This window comes from Pristiophorus japonicus, chromosome 10 (genome assembly GCF_044704955.1).
Source record: "Pristiophorus japonicus isolate sPriJap1 chromosome 10, sPriJap1.hap1, whole genome shotgun sequence".
Classification (NCBI taxonomy): domain Eukaryota; kingdom Metazoa; phylum Chordata; class Chondrichthyes; family Pristiophoridae; genus Pristiophorus; species Pristiophorus japonicus.
This window is the reverse complement of record NC_091986.1, coordinates 52413096-52425022: the sequence shown is the minus strand read 5'-3', so window position 1 is coordinate 52425022 and position 11927 is coordinate 52413096.

Here is an 11927-nt window from a genome sequence, read left to right as displayed (position 1 = left end):
CATGCTGGCAGATAAGCGCAGAACTATCCTATTGACCAGTTGTGGGCCCGTGGGCTACAGCCTCGTCAGGAACTTGCTTGCACCAGAGAAAACAACGACCAAATCATACGAGGAGCTGAAAGTGCTAATGCGGGACCAACTCAAACCGAAGGAGAGCATCCTCACGGCCAGGCATCGATTTTATACACACTGCCGACCCGAGGGCCAGGAAATTGCGAAGTACGCTGCCGACCTGAGGAGGCTGGCAGGACTGTGTGAATTGGGCGAATCCCTTGCCGATGCATTGCGGGACGTCTTTGTAATTGGCATCGGTCATGAGGCCCTTCTTCACAGGCTACTGTATGCTGAAACCACCGTCACTCTGCAGAAGGTCATCAGCATTGGCCAGGCATTCATGACCTCAAGCTGCAGCTCCAAGCAGATGATGACTCGGGACTCAAAACCGGCAAGTACTGTAAATAGAATGGCGCCTTTCACAGACACAACTGTGGAACGTGAATCTCCCCAGGGCAGAGCGTACAGGCCCCCGGAGTCCTTTAACTGAGTCCGCCGAGGGGTGAAAATGTAAGTCGAGTAGTATCATGCTGGCGTTGCGGAGGTAATCATAGGGCTCATCAGTATCGGTTCAGAGAATATAGGTGCAGAGGCTGCAGCTCAAAGGGCCACCTCCAGCAAATGTACAAAAGAGCTGTGACTCACCACGTGGAAGAGGAATCAGCAGATGGCTGTGAATCCAACATGGATTACGAGGAGATGGCTAGAGAGGCAGCTCAGTCCCAGGATGAAGTGTATGGAGTATATACCTGCACCATAGATAATGGAAGTCAAGATAAATGGCGTTCCAGTCTTCATGGAAGTGGACATGGGGGCGAATCAGTCAGTAATGAGCCAGGAAGCCATTGTTCCATAGCCTCTCAATCAAGTTGAACGACCCAAGCTGGTCCCAGTTCAGGCAAAGCTGCGTATCTACACCAAGGAACTGATATCGGTTGTTGGTAGTGCGGATGTAAGTGTATCCCATGATGGCAGGGTGCACATTGTAATTGTTTCAGGTGATGGACCAACACTACTTGGAAGAAGATGAATGGGGAAGATTCATTGGAACTGGGAAGACTTCATCCCTCCAGCGATCGACGTCCCCCGTGCTCAGAGGCAGAGCAAGCCCCCACCTTCAGGCACCGGAGAGCAGATCCGCGCAGCCCCCGAGGCACAGACCGCTCATCACGACTGCCTGGTGGTGATCCGGCCAAGACGACCCGAACGCACCTTCCCGGTTTCAGTGGCAGGATTCTTGGGGAGGAAGATTGGATCCGAGGACGCCTTCCCAGCTTCAGTGGCAGAACCCCTGGGAAAGAAGACCACGGTAGTCGACGTCATGGATAGGGAAAAGATGACGTCCAAACCACGAGGTGCAGCGCTAATGGAGCTACGACACATGGTTCTACGCAAGGAAGATGATTGGGTTAAAAGTAGTAAGGCCATTTTAAAGGAGGCCAGCAACCCACATTTTTGAATGAACTGCTTGAAATTGGAGCCTTCCACAAAGCACAGTGATCTTTTCGCACAGATGAGAACTATCCCGCTATTTCTTGTCATATTGCTGCATATTTTTGATAAAGTGAACTTTCTTTGTATTTTTTGGATGGGGAGATCCTGAAGAAGTTCTGCTTTTTTGCTTCTGTTGGTCACCGGCCGGTTGTGCTGGCAGAGGCGTCCCCGGCTCTGAAGCCCCTTGCTGCCCAGCGCGGCAGCGGCAACGGTTCCATCACAGTTGGTCTCGGTTGATCCAGCTGTAATGAGCAAAATGTTGAGCGATTGTCGGGTGCAAATTGCAATCAGCCAATGTAGCAGGCGAACACCTAACGGACGTATACAGGTCCAGCTGGCTACCCAATATTGTAGTCTGCATCCCCGGGACCAGAACGATGTATCATAAAGTGTCCCCGCAGCTGACAGAGGTAGACAAGCCGCAGAGTAAATGATCCCCAGAGAGCAGAGGCACCGGTAGCGATACCCTGACACGGATCGGTTTAACATTGCAGGCACCCGGTGGCATGAACTGCCACGGGCCAGAAACAGTAAACTGCGCCTATGTTCGCAGTCGGCTACCGTCGCCCACCACCTGGTTGGAAAAGGCGCAGCCCACAAACCCACTCGCCACCACGGCAATGCCCAAGAGTGAAGAGTCACCCGCAATGGCTTCTCCGAACGGGACCTGGACCAGCCAGGATCCCAAACTAGATTGTGCTCACAACGGTGCCCTCAAGGAAAGTGAGTCAGCAGTCCCCTGTGAACTGCTAGACAAAACAAGGCAGCCCCACTGTCGCTTAGACGAAATGTTCACTTGCTCAGACCGCTTCCCAGGGAGCAGCAGCGACACTATGCAAATGAAAAGGACAGGGAGGTCACACACATCAGCTGTCTTTGGGCCTGCCCGACACTCGGAGTAATGGCAAGAGCCCTGAGCTCCGGCATCTCGAGCAAAATGAGCTCACCTCGCCCACAGACCCACTAGCATGGGGCGCTGCGCCACCACCAGACGACCCAGATCTCATCCGGCCGTACTGGAACTAGACTGTCCTTGTGTACCTATACTGAGATAGCTGTACTGATCATGTAAATGTACCACACAAAGAAACGCAACTGTAATCCACCCAACAAATGTACCACGATGTAAATGTAAAACCCATGTGATGAACAGGAATGCAACTTGCATGTAACGGGCCATTAGCATGATCGCTGTGTGGGGGGGGGGGGGCGAATTAAGTAGTCATGGACTCACAACCAGAAATCATGAGGAGCCCCACTGGCAACAAATCTCACTACCAATCCACCCAAGCTAGAAGCGACTCTCCAATGGTCAACCAGGAAGAGCAAAGCCCAGGTCACCATCAATATACGAGTCAATTTGCATTAAAGACTTGGGGAGGAAGTGATGTCATATATGTGACCATGTATAGTCACATAAGGTGTGCCACCAGAGGGCATTGCGGTGGGAGACTTGAAGGTCACCTGCATAGTTGTGCAGGGCCCAGTATAAAAGGCTGCTCACCATGCTTGTGCCTCATTCTGGAGTTACAATAAATGGGACTAAGGTCACAACAGCTCGTACAATACTAGACCTCGTGGAGTCATTCATAAGAGTATTAAAGACATAACAGATGGGATCACAGATAGAACCCCCATTGTGCTGCAGGGGATGGTGGGCTCCAAAAAATACCCAACATTTAACCACACAGTGCTCCCCTTGTGTATCAACAACTGAAAAGTTCACAAATCCAAAGGCACAAAATTGCAGTTTCACTTTGAGAGTCAGGCGCATTTCCAAGTTTATTTGGGGGTAGACTGCACCTGATCTACCAGCTGAGCCAAGCTGGCACTGAAGGGGAAGACAAATTCACTGTTCCTGTAACACTCTGGATTTTTGACAATATTTTGACATTTGTTTTTGGAGGGTAAAACACTGGTACCTGCTCTGCAAGCACTTTCTACCACATTATTCATTTCACGCAATGCTACTTTTCCATCAAAATTAGAATAGGCAGGAAAACCAGCACCAAAGGGGTCAGAGGCCACTAGAAAGGTGGAAATGAGCAAGTGACCGGAAAGAAAATCCTGACCCTGCAGTACAGGCGTACATGAGGCACATGCTGAAGTCAAGGTCACTCAGGACCTGCACCTTTATTTCACAGCTCTGGAATGCCTCACTTGCCTGAGACCTGCCTTTATATACCTGTGTGGGACAGGTGTGCAGTGTCTCCTGCAAGTGCACCCCTGGTGGTAAGGTATGCTTGTGCTTACAGGTCATATCTAGTTACAGTCATGTATAGCATGGTAAGATATAGTTAAAAATAGTGTGTGAGATACATGACATCACCCTCCCCCAAAGTCTTATTGCCTTTATAGATTCAGTCTCTCAGGTGGTCTGTGATCTCGGGTGGAGCGTCTTAGTTGTGGTTCAGTTGTTTGCCTTGGTGCCTGTTTTTCTTTCGGTGTGATTGCTGGTATCTCGCCTGGGCTGTCTGTTTCGTTCAGTATGATTGCTGGTATCTCACCTGGGCTGTCTGTTGAGACTGCCCTTTCCTCAGGTTGTTCCCTCTGTCTGTCCACCAGATGTGGTGTGAGTTCCACATTGTAGTCTGCCTCTGGTTCTGCAGTGTTGTTGGTTAATCTACTTTTTACTTGGTCTACATGCCTCCGGCAGGTTTGGCCATTGTCCATTTGTACAACCAGTAGCCTGTTTCCTTCCTTGCCTGTTACTGTCCCTACAAGCCATATGGGACCCCTGCCATAGTTTAGCACAAACACTTTGTCCCCTATCTCATTCCACCTCCCCCTCGAATTTCGGTCATGGTACTCAGTTAGTTTCCGGCGCTTTGCCTCAACAATTTCATTCATGTCTGGGAGGATTAACGAGAGCCTAGTCTTTAAGGTCCGTTTCATCAATAGTTGCGCGGGGGGAACCCCAGTCAACGAATACGGACGAGATCTGTATGCCAGCAGCAATCGCGACAGGCGACTCTGCAGCGTGGGACCTTGGATTTTAAGCATGCCTTGTTTAATGATTTGCACTGCTTGCTCCACCTGGCCATTGGAGGCCGGCTTGAATGGTGCCGTCTTAACGTGATTTATGCCGTGGTCAACTATAAAATCTTGGAATTCTGCGCTGGTGAAGCACGGACCATTATCACTGACCAATATGTCAGGAATTCCGTGTGTTGCAAACATGGTTCTAAGGCTCTCCACATTGGTGGAGGTGATGCTCGAGTTTAAAATGGTGCATTCGATCACTTTGAAAATGCATCGACGACTACGAGGAACATTTTGCCCATGAATGGGCCCGCATAGTCTACGTGCACCCGCAATCACGGTTTGGTGGGCCAGGAGCTCAGGGGGGGCCTCCCTGGGGGCATTGCTGAGTTGAGCACAAATGGTGCACCGTCAGACGCAGAGCTCCAAGTCCGCGTCAATGCCAGGCCACCAGACGTGGGATCTGGCTATGGCCTTCATTGAGAACGATCCCCGCGTACTCACGGTGGAGCTCCCGGACAAACTCCTCTCTGCCTCACAAAGGCGTGACTATTCGGCTGCCCCACATCAGGCAGTCTGCCTGTAGTGATAGTTCATGCATGTGCCTATGGAAAGGTTTGATCTCCTCGGGGCAGGCATCGCGAACCTCTGCCCAGTTACCAGTTAAAACACATCTTTTGACTAAGGATAACGTGGGGTCGCTGGTCGTCCAGGCTCTGATTTGGCGAGCCGTCATGGGCGAACCTGTGGACTCAAAGGCATTGATTGCCATGACCATCTCTCAGTCCTGTTCGTCTGACCCTTCCGTGGTCGCCAGGGGTAGCCTGCTAAGCGCGTCAGCACAGTTGTCTGTGCCTTATTGTGTAGTCGTAAGACGCCAGCATGAGTGCCCACCGTTGAATGCGCGCCGAGGCGTTGGCGTTTATTGCCTTGCTGTCGGATAGCAGGGACGCGAGGGGTTTGTGGTCGGTTTCTAATGCGCACTTGGCCCCAAAAAGGTATTGGTGCATCTTTTTGACACCGTACACACACGCGAGCGCCTCCTTCTCCACCATACCGTACCCACGCTCCGCCCGCGAAAGTGACCTGGAGGCATAAGCAATGGGTTGTAATTTACCCAAACCACTGAAATGCTGTAAAACGCACCCGACCCTGTATGCTGACGCATCATATGTAAGAACTAGCTTTTTACCTGGGTCAAAAAAAGTCAAAATACTGTTGGAACATTAGAAGGTTGCGTGCCTTATTGAAGGCGCGTTCGTGGGCGTCCCCCCAAAATCAATCGCATCCATTTCTGAGTAGCACATGGAGAAGGCTCCAGCAGCATGCTCAAGTTCTGCATAAAGTTCCCAAAGTAATTGAGTAGCCCGAGAAAGGCGCGCAGTTCCGAGACATTCCGGGGCCTGGGTGTCAGGTTTTGGATTCTGTTGGGCGGATTCCATCAGCGGCAATCCTTCTGCCCAAAAATTCAACCTCGGGTGCGAGAAACAGACACTTGGATTTCTTAACTCTTAGGCCTACACTCGCTTTAGTACTTCCTCCAAATTGCGGAGATGGGAGTCGGTGTCCCTGCCAGTAATGAGTATGTCGTCTTGAAACACAACCGTCCACGGGATGGACTTGAGCAGACTCTCCATGTTGCGCTGGAATATAGCAGCTGCCGACCTGATGCCGAATGGGCATTGATTGTACATGAAAAGGCCTCGATGTGTGTTGATGGTGGTGAGTAGCTTAGACTCTTCGGTCAGTTCTTGCGTCATATCCGCAGATGTGAGATCTAGTTTCGAGAAAAGTTTTCCTTCAGCCAATGTGGCAAATAGGTCCTCCGCTCTGGGCAGCGGATATTGGTCCTGTAGGGAGACTCTGTTTATGGTAGACTTGTAATCCCCACAGATTCGTACGGATCCATCAGGCTTCATGATGGGGACGATGGGACTTGCCCGGTTGCTAAATTCCACAGGTGAGAGAATGCTTCCTGCAGAAGGCGGTCCAGTTCATGTTCAATCTTTTCCCTCATCACATAAGGCACAGCTCTAGCCTTGTGATGGACCAGTCCAGCATCCTGTGTGATGTAGATTTTAACTTTAGCTCCTTTGAAGGTGCCCACACCTTGCTGAAAGAGATGTTCAAATCGACTTAGAACTGTTGAGCAGGAGGCCCGTTCCTCTGACGACATGGCGTAAACATCATCCCATTTCCAATTTAGTTTTGCCAGCCAGCTTCTCCCCAACAGTGCTGGGAGATCTCCGGGGACAATCCACAGGGAAAGTCGGTTCACCGTCCCTTTGTGTGTGACTGAGAGCATGGCGCTGCCAAGGACTGGGACGATTTCTTTGGTATAGGTCCTTAGTTTGGTGTCAACCCTTGTGAGTTTTGGTCTGTTGCTTTTGTGCGGCCACAGCTGTTCAAATTAGAAACATAGAAACATAGAAAATAGGTGCAGGAGTAGGCCATTCGGCCCTTTTAGCCTGCACCGCCATTCAATGAGTTCATAGCTGAACATGCAACCTCAGTACCCCCTTCCCGCTTTCTTGCCATACCCCTTGATCCCCCTAGTAGTAAGGACTTCATCTAACTCCCTTTTGAATATATTTAGTGAATTGTTGGATGCTCATGAGAGATTGACTTGCTCCTGTGTCCAGTTCCATGTTGACGGGTATCCCGTTGAGTAGGACTCTCATCATTATTGGAGGCATCTTGTTGTAAGAACAGTGGACATTGATCGTGTTGACCCGCTGTACCACGGTGTCCCGGGCACTGTCCCCACCGTCTTCTGGTCCGCTTTCCGACCCTTCCGATTCGTATACCAGCCGAGTTGCTGTTTTTCTGCACATGCAGGCCAGATGCCCTGTATAGTTGCAGTTTCTGCAAACGGCATGCTGAAATTGACACCCCCTTGATGAGTGCCTTACCCCACATCTCCAGCACAGATCGCTTCCATTGTTTCCGAAGGATGAGCTGCATCTGGCTGATCTCTCTTGAGCTTCTCTGTTTGTAGTTGATTGCTCGCATTGTGGGTTGATGAGGTGTGAACGGCCGTTCATATGGCCCTTGATGGCTTCTGGCGCCACTGCCTGCTGTTGAAGGCCTGCTCTCCTGCTTTTGTCTGTGTGTGGGTGTAGCGGCTTGTTTCACGCTGTGAACCCCTTGTTCCGATGTTTCGTTAGTTGTCGTACCCGCAGTATAGATCAACCTCGTTTCTTCTTCTCCTGCCAAGAACGTCTGTGCGACCAGTGCTGCTGCCTCTCGGGTCAAGTTCTTGGTCTCTATGAGCTTTCGGAATATGCCTGCGTGGCCTATTCCATCAATAAAAAAGTCTCTCAGTACATCTCTCCTTAGTTCATCGGAGAACTCACATAAACTAGCCAGCCTCTGAAGTTCCGCCACAAAGTCTGGTATGCTCTGGCCCACACAGCGTCTGTAGTTGTAGAACCTGTGTCTGGCCATGTGTAGGCTACTCGCTGGCTTCAAGTGGTCTCTCACCAGTGTGCTCAACTCTTCAAACGACTTGCTTGCTGGTTTCTCAGGTGCCAGCAGGTCCTTCATTAAGGCGTATGTTTTCGAGCCACAGCTTGTCAAGAGATGGGCTCTTCTCTTGTCTGCCTTATCGTCGCCCAACCAGTCTTTGGTTGCAAAGCTTTGCTGGAGCCTTTCTATAAAGTCCTCCCAATTATCTCCAGCATTGTATTTCTCATCTGAGCCGTTGGTAGCCATTCTGTGGATTCTGTGATCCTATAACTCATCGCCACTGTAAAGTCCTGACCCTGCAGTACAGACTTACACGAGGCACATGCTGAAGTCAAGGTCACTCAGGACCTGCACCTTTATTTCACAGCTCTGGAATGCCTCACTTGCCTGAGACCTGCCTTTATATACCTGTGTGGGACAGGTGTGCAGTATCTCCTGCAAGTGCACCCCTGGTGGTAAGGTATGCTTGTGGTTACAGGTCATATCTAGTTACAGTCATGTATAGCATGGTAAGATACAGTTATATACAGTGGTGTGAGATATATGGCAGCTTTCTCTGTGCAAGGCTATGAAAGACAATTTTGGTCCTTTTTTAAAAGGGAGGAACTGAATTGCTCCAGAATCCTCGGTGTCATAGGGAGAAACCCGCACACTTACCTATACCTCAGTAATCTTATGTTGCGGTGTTTATCTTTTAGGATTGCTAGTTAGAGGCAGCATGAAAAGGAAAGATTTTGTGTGAATTTGTTCCATTGTGACATGCTGAGGTTCCAGCACAGTGATCTCATGAATGGGAATTGTCCGCAGATCACCATTCATGATGTCACAGGAGGAGAAATTCTCCCCAGAATGTCGGTTTCTCTTTTTCTAACAGGCAGGATTACAGCATTAAATACAGCAACAGGAGATGACTAAAAGGTACAAATAAGCCTGCAGCTTTCTAATATTTGGATTATTAACCAATTTCAGACGACTGCCTAGAAATTGGATCCGGGGATGCGGAAGTCGGGGGTGGGGTACACAAGGGATGGGGTACGCGGTGGGTGGGATACACGGGGGCGTGGGATACACGGATACATGGGCCGGGGGCTGCATGTGGTGCAGGGGTTGTGAGTGTAGAGGGTGCGTGGGGAGCTGAGAGTGGGGGGCACTTCCTAAGCCAATTAATGTGATTGCGGACAGCATGCAATATCCATGTAGGAGTTGGGGATGCGGCTGGAGCGTTCAGGGGGTGGGGGTGTGCAGGGTGGGTGTACATGGGGTTAGTGCATAGGATACGTGGGGTGGGGGTTGCAGTGTGGCACATCATCCTTCAAAATATCTACAATAAATGATTTAAACATACAGGATTAAAAATAAGGCCAGCAGTGAAAGTATCTCCGTTGAAATATAAATGAACAACTAACTATATCTTGTCTAAACCACATCCATCAAACTCTCTGCAATGTAATATGGGGCAGAGTTTCCTTGTTAACATAAATGTGTAAAGCTGGATGAGGACACTTAGGAAAATGGTTCATGATGATTTCATGGACTCAGGTGTGGGAGAAGGCAGACAGGAGGGGATGAGGGAGAGAGGTGAAAACAGTTATCTACTGAGGCACAGAGTGGTGTCATAAACAGAGTGTAAAGTTGGGAATTTGGTGAGAGTGTGAATTCGGTGCGGAGGAGGAAAGAGGTGCTGCTTTTTACCTTCAATACTTCTGGCAGTTCCTGTAAGCTTGAGGCAGTAAGTATTTAAAATTTTGTCCAGTGTTTTAGTGCTTAGTGCAAGTTAGTGTGTAAAAGAAAATTTACAACATAAATATAAATAATGTAGACTAAGATATGGTAGAGCAGGTTATGTGTCTGGACTGCAGTGTGTGGGAGTTTATGGACAGTGAAACTGTCCCAAGCGAACACGTCTGCAGGAGGTGTCACCATCTCAAATCTCTCCGGCTCAGAGTCATTGAGCTGGAGTGCGAGTTGTAGACCCCCACATCGAAACATTAAAGGAGGGGAAGGATTGTCTGGACAGTTTGCTCCAGACCTTGGTCATACCCTGTAGAGCAATGTTTTTAAATCTGTTTTTAGAGGGTAAATCTCCTCAGTGGAGCAGTGAACACTGGTACCTGCTCCACAAGCACTTTCTATCACATTATTCATTTCACTCAAGGCTATTTTTCCACCAAAATTAGAAAAGGCAGGAAAACCAGCACTAAAGGGGTCAGAGGCCACTAGAAAGGTGGAAATGAGCAAGTGAATGGAAAGAAATGCTTTCTCGTGTAAGGCTATGAAAGACAATCTTGTTCCTTTTTAAAAGGGATTGAATTGCTCCAGAATCCTCAGTGTCATAAAGGGAGAAACCCTTACACTTACCTGTACCTCAGTAATCTTTTGTTGCTGTGTTTATCTTTTAGGATTGCTAGTTAGAGGCAGCTTGAAAAGAAAGATTTTGTGTTGAAGTTGCTGCACTGTGACATACTGAGGTTCCAGCACCATGATCTCATGAATTGAAATTGTCCGCAGATCACCATTAATGATGTCACAGGAGGAGAAATTCTCCCCAGAATGTCGATTTCTGTCTCCCAGTAACAGGCAGGTTTATAGCATGAAATGCAGTAACAGGAGTTGACTCAAAGGTACAAATAAGCCTGCAGCTTTGTAACATTTGGACTACTAACCAATTTCAGAGATGAGTGCCTCGAATTCGGATCAGGGGTGCAGGAGGTGGGGTTTGTGGGGGTGCAGAGGGTGGGTGAAGTGTGTGGAGTAGAGGGTAGGGTGTGTAAGTGGTTTTACCCTTGGTGGTTTCAAATCACCCCCTTACCACAGTTCTAGATCCTAGGAATTACAGCGTGAACAGAATACTCAGTGATAGACAGATCTTTCGGTCTCAACCATCACAATGTTTTTATTCAAATTAAAGCACACACCTGCTTCCAGTAAACCACATCCTGGTGGTGTAACACAAACAAACAGTACAACACACAACACTGGCCCATCGGTACAGGCCTCTATCACGAAGTACCCACGACTATAACACCCCTGCTTGGTTCAACAGGGCACCACCAAATCTGTCCAACAGACCTTGCGTATGCCTATGATCCGCGCAGAAGCCTCCCACTAAACCCCTTAGGCTTGGTTGGGACACATGACACCCCTTCATACTACGCGGTGGGATAATGCTCACCAGTTATCCCTTTTGCTTACTCGCTGCTTCTCCCGATGGCAAGGCTCTCTTTGCTCGTGGATGGTGGTTTCTTCTCTCCATCCCAGACAGAGTGCTTGGTCCTTGAGTGCGTTGAACGAAGCAATCAAGCTTAGAAGAGGAGAGAGAGATGGCAGTCAACTGCTGTCTCTTATACCTGAAAAATGCTTCTGAATTCTCGCTCCAAAAAACAATCCTTTGCCTGAGGCAGTCCAACTAAAAGCAATGAATCACATCTTCGGCCTGTGCCTTTGTTACTGGGCTGTTCCTGGGGATAAAGCCTCCAACGAGTCTGGGTGGCTAAATAGCTTCCTTTGCCTGAGGTTCCCACACTCCAGGGCTCTCAGTCATTTTGATGGCTTGAGCACTGACCAGTTTACCTGATCTCTCACTGATGGGTTCCCATTACATGACGAAGGGTCCTCCATCACACTTCAGCCATCCCAGACTATCCCCGCCCATCTAATGTGTATTCCTGTGGAACATGTTAGGGCCTGTGCCAAGTCATGCTGTCCGCTCTTTTGAAATATGAAAAAGCAATGTCAAAAACTTATTGTCGATGTTTACGCTGATTCTTAGTCCCCCCCTTTGATATTTCAAGAATCCCTCTGGAATATCAAACATCTGTTGGTGAAAAAACATCGTGGCCTCCAACCAACCCTATATACTTTACTTTTAAACACCCCGAATACATCCCTTTAAAATACAACATTCGTACAACATACTTAGAGAAAAACAT